At 48.4% G+C, this 11,669-nt stretch overlaps 1 protein-coding gene across 2 annotated transcripts in view; it reads left to right on the top strand.

The window, feature by feature from the left end:
* lpar1 (lysophosphatidic acid receptor 1) overlaps positions 1-11,669 on the top strand; it is a 137,066-nt gene that overhangs the window by 22,600 nt on the left and 102,797 nt on the right. The gene's annotated exons all lie outside the window — the stretch shown is intronic.

The following is an 11,669-nucleotide window of genomic DNA, read 5'->3' as shown; positions in this document are numbered from 1 at the left end:
TGGGTTTCCTCCGGGTGCTCCGGTTTCCTCCCACAGTCCAAAGACGTGCAGGTTAGGTGGATTGGTCAGGATAAATTGCCCTTAGTGACCAAAAAGGTTAGGAGGGGTTATTGGGTTATGGGGATAGGGTGGAAGTGAGGGCTTAACGTGGGTCGGTGCAGACTCGATGGGCCAAATGGCCTCCTTCTGCACTGTAGGTTCTATGTTCTATTGGAGCAGATAAACAGGCCATTCGGCCCAACTGCTGTATGCTGTTCTTTGTGCGATCAGGAGTCTCCTCCCGATCAACGCCACCTAACCGCGACGTGGAATCATAGATTGGTTAGGTAGCACAGGAGGGGGCCCTTTGACCCATCGTGTGTGTGCTAGCTCTCTGAAGGAGCAGTTCATCCAGTGCCCTCCCCCCACCACTTTCACCCTGTGGCCGTGCACATTCTTCCCATTCAGATATATATCCAGTTCCCTTTTGAAAGCCTCGCGTGCACCTGCCTCCACCACACGCTCAGACAGTGCAGTGTACACCCTGACCGCTCGCTGCGTGAAAAGGTTTCGCCTCCTGTCTCCATTGCTTCTTCAGCCAATTATGTGTTCTTGAACTTGTTCCTGATCCTTGCACCAATGGGAACAGTCCCCCCTCCCCCCCCCCCCCTGTCTACTCTGTCCAGATCCCCTCGTGATTCTGATCCTCTCAAACCTCCTCTCAACCTTCTCTTCTCTAAGGAAAAAGGATCCCAACTTTTCCAATCCATCTACGTTAATGAAGTTCCTCATTCCTGGAACCATTAATCCTTTCTGCACCCTCTCTACTGCTTTCACATTCTCCCTGTAGTGTGGTGTACAGAACTGAACACGATACTCCAGTTTAGGCCGTACCAATGTTTTCTGCAGGTTAACTGAACCTCCTTGCGTTTGTACTCTGTGCCCCATTGGTACAACCCAGAATGACTGTATGATTCATTAACCATTCTCTCAACCTTCAATGATTAATATGCCAGTACGTCCAGGATCTTCTGCTCCAACACACCTTCTGGAATTACATCTTTTATATTGTCTCTCCATGTCCCACGTGGAGTTCTACAAGAACACAGCCTAGAGTCGTGAACACAGCCCAGTCCATCCCGCGAACCCGCCTCCCATCTATTGACTCTGTCTACACCTCCCGCTGCCTTGGGAAAGTGGGCAGCATAATCAAAGACCCCTCCCACCCGGGTTATTCTCTCTTCCATCCTCTTATATCGGGCAGGAGATACAGAAGTCTGAGAACACGCACGGACAGGTTCAAAAACAGCTTCTTCCCCTCTGTTCCCAGACTCCTGAATGACCCTCTTATGGACTGAACTGATCTCTACGCATCTTCCCTGTGGAGCAGCATTACACTCCCTATGCTTCACCCGTACCTATGTCTATGTATTTACATTGTGTATTTATCATACGTCTTATGTTTTTCATGTATGGAATGTTCTGCCTGGACTGTAAGCAGAACAGTACTTTTCACTGTACCTCGGTACATGTAGCAATAAATCAAAATCTAATCTTCTTATCAAAATGTATCACTTCATACTTGCCTGCATTTAATTCCATCTGCCACTTTTCTACCCATCCCACCAACTTCTCTTTGTCCATTTGAAGTTCTACTTCTACCTCCTCTCAGTCCACAATACTTCCAAGGTTTGTATTTTTGGCAAATTTTGAAATTGTGCCTGTACACCAAGACCCTTGATGATGAACATACCAGCGACAGAAATCTAGCAAACTCTGTTTTGATATTTGCAACTGATTTCTAGCCTTAACAGTTGTTTTGGGAGACAGGTCCAGATTTCCACTACACTTTTCTGTGTGAAGAAGTGCTTCTTGATTATTTTTGGGGGGGGGGGTGGTTGGGGAATTGGAGGGTGACGCATCAGAGCCATTACCTAGAAAGTTCATGTGTGAAGGACACGAGGGTTTCATCGAGCCCCACCCCCTGGCCCCTTCTGAATGATTAAGTAGATGACTCTGAGGAGTTAGTCATCACTTGCCAGGGTGCACACTTCAAGGCCCAATCTCATCAGGTTTAATTCACCAGTGTTGACCCTTCTCCTACAGAAAGATAGTGGCATCCTTGTGCATTTACAGAGTGTTGAATTAATGTGCAGAACCACAGAGCCTGTATCGGTTTCTCCACAGTTGGTGCATTCTTTCGTTTTGTGAAAGGGGCGATTCAGTCCTTGACTTTGGTGGGATGTCGGCGAATACGGGTTTGCACAGTGTTGCACTGCACTTGTTGTTGATTGTAAAACCGGGCAGATTGCTCACTGCCTTTTGCATCGGCTGACAATGCTACAGCTCTGGGCTATTGTGGTGTCTCTACATTGCGCTTACCGCCTCCCACTCTCTTATCTTACTTCAAAAATGTCCCAAGTGCTTTACCCCGGTCTAAATATTCTGAGCAACACCCTTGTGGAGTTTTGTAGGTCGTGTTTGCGAAGTTGAAAATGGGGGCTGGGGAACAGAAAAATAAAAAATTCCATGAATATTAATTTCCCAGATGTTCTTAAAGCAAGACCGTCCTTTAAATTATCTGGCAAATTTCTTCTTGGAAACATAGAAGATAGGAGTATGTACAGGCCAATCAGCCCTTCGAGCCTACCCCACAATTCAATATGATTATGTCTGATTCTCTATCCTAATGCCACATTCCTGCGGTCTCCCCGTACTCCTTGATGTCTTGGGGGGGTCTAGAAATCTATTTATCCTACTTAAATATGTTCAGTGATATATTCTTGTTTGAGCGAGGTGCATCATTTTCAGTATCATGCGCGTGCAGACGCACACTGACCTGAAGACCTGGTTTGATGAGATTGAAACCACTTCCAACAAATATTTTGTCCAGCTCTGCTTGAAGATTTAAAATTTGCCTTGCATTTGTCCTTTTTTTTTTCTGATCAAAATCAAGCCAACGAGAAAAATAATTCACTGTTTAGTTACATCCTGTTTTGAAGTTAATAACTGGTTTATTCTTTTAGGTGCATGATCGAGGTCAATCCAAGATTACAATGACCACCACGCTTTTAAGTATATCCATTTGGAGTTGATTTAACGGCAATCATTTTCTCTCGTTACAAAGCAGTCCTGGCTTTCTCGCAACTTAAAAAATGAATTCATAGATTCTGAGCATGTTCCGGGAGGGCAGGAGGAGGCCATTTGGCCCAGGGAGCCGGTGCTAGCTCTCCGAAAGTGCTATCTAGCTATCTAAATAGCCCACTCTTTTTCCCCCCCACAGCCTTGCATTTTTTTTAGGTCCCCTTTTTGAAAACTATTTATCCAGTTCCCCTTTGGAAAGTTACCGCCGAGTCTGCTTCCGTCAGCATTTCACGCAGCGCGTTCCAAGAATTCGTTGAGATGTTCAATGAAGTTACCGTGAAAAGCCCCTAGTCGCCACATTCCGGCGCCTGTCCGGGGAGGCTGGTACGGGAATCGAACCATGCTGCTGGCCTGCTTGGTCTGCTTTCATAGCCAGAGATTTAGCCCAGTGAGCTAAACCAGCATGCTGTTTATGTGGGACTTGTGAATATAGGTGTTTGACGTAAGCTTGACATAAGTTGAATTTAATGTTAATAGGAAATGGTGAAAGGCAACAATCTGAGAATGTAACAGAATCGGATAGGTGCAGTGTGGTTTCTTTTTGTGTACAAAGGCTTGGAATTTTTTTTTCCTGTTAATCCATTTCCCAGAGAATGACAGTGAGTGGGTTTTTGATTTGAGTTTTGATCTTAGCTGGAACGCTGGTAGATGGTGACCACGTGTAAGACAGTTCCCTCCCCCTCCCCTCACTTTCTTTATTGGTATCCATCATATTTAACCCCTTCTCTGTTTTCAAATACAGGATAGAAGAACAGAAAATAGGAATGCAGAAGAAGGCCATTCGGCCTTTCGAGCCTGCTCTGCCATTCATTATGATCGTGGCTGATCATCCGTAAGACATGGGAGCAGAATTAGGCCACTCGGCCCATCGAGTCTGCTCCGCCATTCAATCATGGCTGATATTTTTCTCATCCCCTTTCTTCTCCCTTCTCCCCATAACCCTTGATCCCCAGATTAATCAAGAATCTATCCATCTCTGTCTTAAAGACATTCAATAGCCTAATCCCACCTTCCCCTAAATCCTTTGATTCCCCTTTGCCCCAAGTGTCATATCTACCTGCTTCTTGAAAACGTACAGGATAGAAACAGGAGGAGGATATTTAAGTCAATGGCTTGCATGTAGCGCAAAAAAAAAAGCTGAATTGTATGAGAAAAGATTTTGTAGAAATTCCAATGAAAATATGCAGTTGTGGACAGAATCTGAACCATTCCTTGAGGAATGATTAATACCCTAGACTACAACCTTCCTTGGAGGGGGAGATGCATTGAGTAGAGCTGCCCCATTGATAAAGACTGTTTCGCAATGCATTGATATATAGACAGACTAATCTGGGAAAGGCAGTGAAGTGACTAGTTAAATCCGGCTTCTGGTGCATATTATACCTGCTTTTAATCAGCTATCTGGTCGGAGGAATCCAAATTTGTTTTTCACCTTATCCTCGTGATGACCTTCTTGTTCTAGTGAAGCAAGTACAATATGTTGTGATGCTGTTAGTTGGGGCAAGTCCCAATGACGGACGATTCTGTTTTTCCTGCTTGTTTTGTAAATGTGAAGAAAAATAAGGCAGCGAAGAAGTTGCCTTTGACAACACGAGGACACTTTCCCAGTTTAACCTCTACTACTCTTTTTCCCGCATCTGGGAGCACAATCTTACACCTGTTTCCACAGTTAGATTTTCCTGGAACAGGTTGCCAGGCTGTGTCAAGAAATTGTCGCTTGAGGGGCGCCACTTGTATTGGAAGGATTTACAGGTTGATACTCAATCCACTGGGTCACGTCATGAATGCACCTTCATTGGCCATCAAGTCCTGGGGTGGGTCTCGAAACCACAGCTTCTGGCTCAGAGAGGGGGCTCCCCACTGCACCACACGACCATCTCCTTGGTTTAGCACCTCTTCCACATGGTATCGGGTCTGACAGTGCGGCAGCCCTTTGGTACTGCCCTGAAGAACCAGCCTGGATCATGTGCTCAAATATCTGGGGTGGGGCTTGAACCTGAAAACTGTTTTCTGGCAGCAGAGACGGCTCACCATTGGTTGCCAGTGGGGTCTTTACGTCCCGTTGATGTTTATGGTGTTTTGTGTAACTTACGCGTCCCACCATGGGAGAGGAGGGAGGGTTGCCTCCTCCGCCCTTTCCCAATGACCCTTTAACCTAACCTGCACATCTTTGGACACAATGGGGCAATTGTATAATGGCCAATCCACCGTGCGGCTGGCCTGCCTTGGTCTGCTTTAAAAGCCAGCGATTTAGCCCAGCCCCAGATGTGCAGGTTAGGTGGATTGGCGATGCTAAATTGGCTTCAACAACCAAATAAAAAGGTTAGGTGGGCTTAATGGGTTATGGGGATAGGGTGGAGGCGTGGGCTTAAGTAGGGTGCTCTTTCCAAGAGCCGGTGCAGACTCGATGGGCTGAATGGCCTCCTTCTGCATCGTAAATTGTATCATTGAGGTCTGAGATGGGGAGAGCCGGTTGGAAAATGGAATTGCAACCCATGATCAGCCATGATGGTATTGGGTGGCAGAGCGGGCTCGATGGGGTGCCTACCTGCTCCTGGGGTGGGATTGTTCCCCCCCCCCCCCCCCCCCCCCCCAACCAGCTGTGCGTTTCTCAGCAACCATTCGCTCCTGGCAGGATTTTCCGCTCCCGCCGTTGTCAATGGGAATTTACCATCGAAGCCGCCCCTCGTCGCTGGGAAACAGGGTGGGGGGTGCACGAGCCAGCGAGCAGGCCGTAGAAATCACGGCCCTTACGTCCTAAAATCTCAGGTTTCGATTCCCCAGCCTGGAATGAGCGATGAAAACTTTGGCGTCATATTGCCGAGGCTTGATTCGATAACTTGTGTCTCCAAAACCTGGGAAGTTTGATTCGGTGAGCTGGCCTGTATTTTTGGGCTGTGTGGCAGATAGAGTTCTGATATAAATATATAATAAACGGCACTTCAGTGTGCAGGGGAAATGATAGCTTTCTAAAAATCAATGGCACACTTTAATTTTCTCATTCCTGGCTTAGCCAGCTGTAATTTTTGCCTCGATAATCAGTACTCTGTAATGTAGCTGAATGAAATGCATCATTGTAGCGAGCTGAAATTGCTGCACCATAATTGGCCTTGAGTATTTCTGTTTTACTTTAATGTTAACTGATAACAGCTCCGTGAATAATTATGTTATTTTCTAGAAAATGATTTGCATAAGAATGGGTGTCGGTTATTATTTGATCAGTGGCAGTGGTTAGCACTGCTGCCTCACAGCGCCAGGGACCCGGGTTCAGTTCCAGCCTCGGGTGACTGTCTGTGTGGAGTCTGCAATTTCCTCCCGTGTCTGCGTGGGTTTCCTCCGGGGGCTCCCGTTTCCACCCACAGTCCCTAGATGTGCAGGTTTAGCTGGATTGGCTGTGCTGAATAGGCCCTTAGTGTCCAAAGATATACAGATTAGGTGGGGTTGTGGGGATAGGGTGGGGGTGTGGGCATTGGTCGGGAGCTCTTTCAGAGGGTTGGTATGACCCGATGGGCCGAATGGCCTCCTTCTGCACTGTAGGGATTCTATTTAGGATTGTAGAATTATCTTCATTTTTTTTAAATTTAGAAAACCCAACTTTTTCTTCCCCCAATTAAGGGGCAATTTAGCATGTTCAATCCACCTAACCTGCACATCTTTGGGTTGTGGGGGCGAGACCCACGCAGACACGGGGAGAATGTGCAAACTCCACACAGACAGTGACCCAGAGTCGGGATTTGAACCCAGGTCCTCAGCGTCGTGGGAAGCCACTGTGCCATGTGCCTCCCCAAGTTATCTTAATTTTAGCAAACTGGACTAGTCGTCTTTTCCCTCTTCCCAACTTTTCTCTCCCAGCTACTCTTCCCGTTGCCCTTTTCTTTATTATTCAATGGGATGTTGGCATCGTTTGGATTTGTTGCCCATCGTTACTTTCCCTTCCTTGGCCATTTCAAAGGGGCAGCTAAACGTCAACCACGCTGCTGTGGGTCACATGTCGGCCAGACTGGGTAAGCACGGCAGATTTCCTTTTCTAAAGGGACATTAGTGAACCAGATGGGTTGACAATCATGGATGGTTTATAGTCACTATTACTGACTAACTTTGGGCAGCACGGTGGCGTAGTGGTTAGGACTGCTGCCTCATGGCACTGAGGTCCCAGGTTCAATCCCGGCCCCGGATCACTGTCCGTGTGGAGTTTGCGCATTCTCCCCGTGTCTGTGTGGGTCTCACCCCCACAATCCAAAGATGGGCAGGGTAGGTGAGTTGTGCACTTCTATGGGCAGCACGGTAGCACAATGGTTAGCACAATTGCTTCACAGCTCCAGGGTCCCAGGTTCGATTCCCGGCTTGGGTCACTGTCTGTGCGGAGTCTGCACGCTCTCCCCGTGTGTGCGTGGGTTTCCTTCGGACGCTCCGGTTTCCTCCCACAGTCCAAAGATGTGCAGGTGAGGTGGATTGGCCTTAGTCATAGCCTTAGGATTGGCTGGGTTGTGGGGATAGGATGGAGGTGTAGGCTTGGGTAGGGTGCTCTTTCCAAGGGCCGGTGCAGACTCGATGGGCCGAATGGCCTCCTTCTGCACTGTAAATTCTATGATTCTAAAAGGCCCCTTAATTGGAAAATAAATCGAAGAAATTACTTGACTAACTTTTTATCTTCCAAATATTTTTCCTGTCAACTGAATTCAAATTAACCACGGGATTTGAACCTTTCTCCCCAGAGCATGCGCTAATTCAGTGACATTACCACCGCACCACGATCTACCCTTTCATGGTGCCTGCTCCCTGGTAGGTGCCAATCCATGGGGAGGCAAGTTGGAGCAGGTCACCTGCCCATGTGGCCAGGCTTTGAGCTCGGGTAGTTCAGCGTGAAAAGGCGAGTCAACTCTGAGAGATTCTGTAAAAAGCCATGTGTTGCCCACACTGAATCACTGCCTGCCTTTGCTGATTTGACCTCTTCATGTTACATGAAGTGGGGAGGGGGGGGGGATCTGTTAAACGTGTTTTTAAAAACAGGACACTTGGAGATTTTAGTTTTGTTGCTCAATAAACACTGGATAAAGCTCGATATTCAGGAGTGGGGTGGGGGGGGGGGGGGGGGGTGTTGTGTGGGGGGTTGGGGGGTGGGTGGCTGGTGTCAGGTCAGGGCGTGAAGGCCGCTGTAAATCTGGCTAATTTCCGAGAAAAATCACCTTCAACCAAGTGGCGTTCAAAATTGAGTTTTGCAGCCTACATAGTTATCATACCACTTTGTTAGATTTACCAACAGATCCTCACTTAAATCATAATTCCTTTTAAATTTAGACCTAAATTTGAACAAACACACACTTTCTGTGATGTCTGAAGGCATTTCACTGCCCTTCTGATGGGATGATGGTTTAAGTTATAGGTGGTGAAATGGTGTAACATTACTTTTGAGTAAGTAATGGCGAGATCTGTATGACCCGTGTTAGGTTTGCTAACTGTGCTCATTAATCAAAAGTGACCAGTGTCGTTATTTTGTCAAGGTTCCTAGAATCCATAGAAGGAGGCCATTCAGCCCATTGAGTCTGCACCAACCCTCTGAAAGTGCACTCTACCGAGGCCCACTCCTCCACCCTATCCCTGTAACATCGCACATTGATCATGACCAATCCACTTAACCTGTATACCGTTGAAATGTGGGAGGAAATCCTCACAGACGCAGGAAGAACATGTAAACTCCACACAGACGGTCACCCGAGGCCGGAATCGAACCCGGGTCCCAGGCGCGGTGAGGCAGCAGTGCTAGCCCCTGTGGCACTGTGCCGTCCTCCGCGTTAATTTGTTGACAATTTGATTTCAAAGAACCGGATTCAAAGTGTGACAGAAACTGAAGATGGAAGCAGTGGGTGAGGGTAATAAAAGTGTGGTGGTATGATTAGCATAGCTGCCTGCCATTGGTGCAGAACACCGGCTTACCATTGGCCCTGATCGGTCATGTGCCTCTCGACCGGTTGGTTGAGACCAGTCATGTGACGGCTCCCCGATTGGTCGAGAGGCTGAGTTAACCCCGCCTCCAGGGTGGGGTATAAATACCCAGTACGCCCGGCGGTCGTCCTTCTATTGTAATCGACCGCAGGGCTAACATCTAGCAGTTTAAAGCCATACTTTTGTCCAGCAACTCGTCTCGCGTTCAATTGATGGTACATCGAAAAGTGACCTGGGGCGGCACGGTGGCTCAGTGGTTAGCACTGCTGCCTCACGGCACGGAGGACCCGAGTTCGATCCCGACTCTGGTTCACTCTCCGTGTCTGCATGGGTCTCACCCCCACAACCCAAAGATGTGCAGGGTAGGTGAATTGGCCGCGCTAAATTGCCCCTCAATTGGGGAAAAGGTAAATTGGGTACTCTAAAATGAAAAAAGAACAAAAGTGACCTGTTAGCAATAGAAGATTTGTTTTACTTGATGGAGTCTTCAGAACTGCAACCAGATGCACCTCAGTGGGCCAGACGGGGTAGTGAAATGGCGCAGTTAAATGTTCAAATCTGAAATGTTCACTTTTAAGGCAGAGAAACTGCAGTAAATGGAACACAAACAAAGTGTGCTTCTGAGTTAGGTGTAGCATCAGATAAACATGTTTGTCTTAAGCTGGTCCAGGTATCAGTGGGGGGGGGGGGGGGGGGGGGGGGGGAGAGGGGGGGCGCCTAGACAGTACCCATTGTCTAGCCTTTAATCTCCTGAAGTAATTACATGCGCCGTTCCAGATGAAAAAGCTGGAACTCTTGAGTCATTGTGTCTACTTAAACTGGCGTTTTGTGTAGGTTTGGTTCTGTTGATATTAATTTGGATTTCATCCTAATTCAAGCTTCTCGTAATCGGAAAACCACATGGCGCGGCCAACAGCAAATGCTTTGTGCGAAAGGCTTTGCTTTTCCTGCACGCCTGTTTGGGGTACAGTAAAATCACATCCGGTCTCTCTCTGCTCAAAGGGAAAACCCAGGAGCAGATGTTCGTCAGGCAGCCTGTTGGGGCCGTTCAGGTAAAATGCACGACGGGCAGCGCGAGGCTGGGAAGGCACAATTAACCGTGCCACGGAACATTAAAGGTGGATCTTAATGAAGCACAGTTGTAAACTCCTGAGTTGCCAGGACAATGGGCTTTTGATGAGCATTGGAAAAAAACGGCGAGACAAACCATATCAATCTTCAGAGTGACCTTTATGGCCCTCCTGAATTGTTAAGTCAACAAAGTTAATGGTCATGTCTCCCTTGTTTACAGTGGGATTGGATTCGGTTGGGAACAACTGCTAGCATTTAGCAGGGCACTGTGTTCCAATTCACCAGCTACACGCTGGGTGGGATTCTTCCGCCCCGCCCGTCGCAAGATCGCTACGGGCGGGACGCGGACAATGGGGGAGGCCATTGACCTCGGGCCGGATTCTCCGGTCGCAGGGCGGACACGGCCGGAGAATCCCGCCCGTTATTTATCTTTCATTTATTATTGAGACGCACATGGTGGTTCTCCATGAGCCTCCTTTTTGGCCTTTTACACAATAAATAAACATTGCCACTTGTACACCCGGTCAAATGTTTATAGTTATTGCCGTGAAGTGCTCTTGTCCGTCCGTGGCTTTGCTACCATTGGACTCGGCTGTTCCAACGCGAAAGCAAAATATTCCGGACGCTGGAAACCTGAAATGAAAACAGAAAGTGCTGGAAAAAACTCAGCAGGTCTGGCAGCGTCTGTGAAGAGAGAAACAGAGTTAACTGGCTCGATTTAACTAAATTGGAGCAAGGTCCCATAGCGAGCACAGTTAGCCGCGTGTTTCCCGGCACTCACAGCGCCAAGAAACATATGGCTATTTAACACGGCTCGCATGATATAAGGAGCCTCAGCAGGGAAGGCACGGCTGAGGCTGTGCATAGTCCCGGTTTTGTAGCTCTGCTCGCCCGAATTCCCCATTGTAGTGAGAGAGCGGGACGCCATTTTTAAATGGTGCCCCAATCTCTGAGGCCCACCCCCAACACCCCCTCCCCCCAGCCCAAATGCACTATTGGAGGGTCCCGGACCCCCCCCCCCCCCCCCCCCCCCCCGCGCATCCTTCCCAACACCCACGCAGGACACCCCTGGCCCAATCGCACATGTGCAAAAAATGCCAGCTTGGCACATGAAAATGAAATGAAATGAAAATCGCTTATTGTCACGAGTAGGCTTCAATGAAGTTACTGTGAAAAGCCCTAGTCGCCACATTCCGGCGCCTGTCCGGGGAGGCTGGTACGGGAATCGAACCGTGCTGCTGGCCTGCTTGGTCTGCTTTAAAAGCCAGCGATTTAGCCTAGTGAGCTAAACCAGCCCCGGTCCATTGGTACCGCCAACCTGGGAGTGCCCATGACAGCTGGCACTACCACCTTGGCAGTGCCAGGCTGGCGCCTAGGTGGCACTGCCAAGATACCCAACTGGTACCAGCAGTGCCAGGACCATATCCTGCCTGCCAAAGGGCATGCAGCTGGAGGCCTCCACTCCCCTGGGAGACCTGCACTAGTGCCGTTCCATCTGGTCCCCATTTGTGGAGACAAGTGCTGAGCAGCCG

This window comes from Scyliorhinus canicula, chromosome 8 (assembly GCF_902713615.1).
Source record: "Scyliorhinus canicula chromosome 8, sScyCan1.1, whole genome shotgun sequence".
NCBI lineage: Eukaryota > Metazoa > Chordata > Chondrichthyes > Carcharhiniformes > Scyliorhinidae > Scyliorhinus > Scyliorhinus canicula.
The sequence above is the reverse complement of the archived record's forward strand: the minus strand, read 5'-3'. Positions and strand labels throughout refer to the sequence as shown.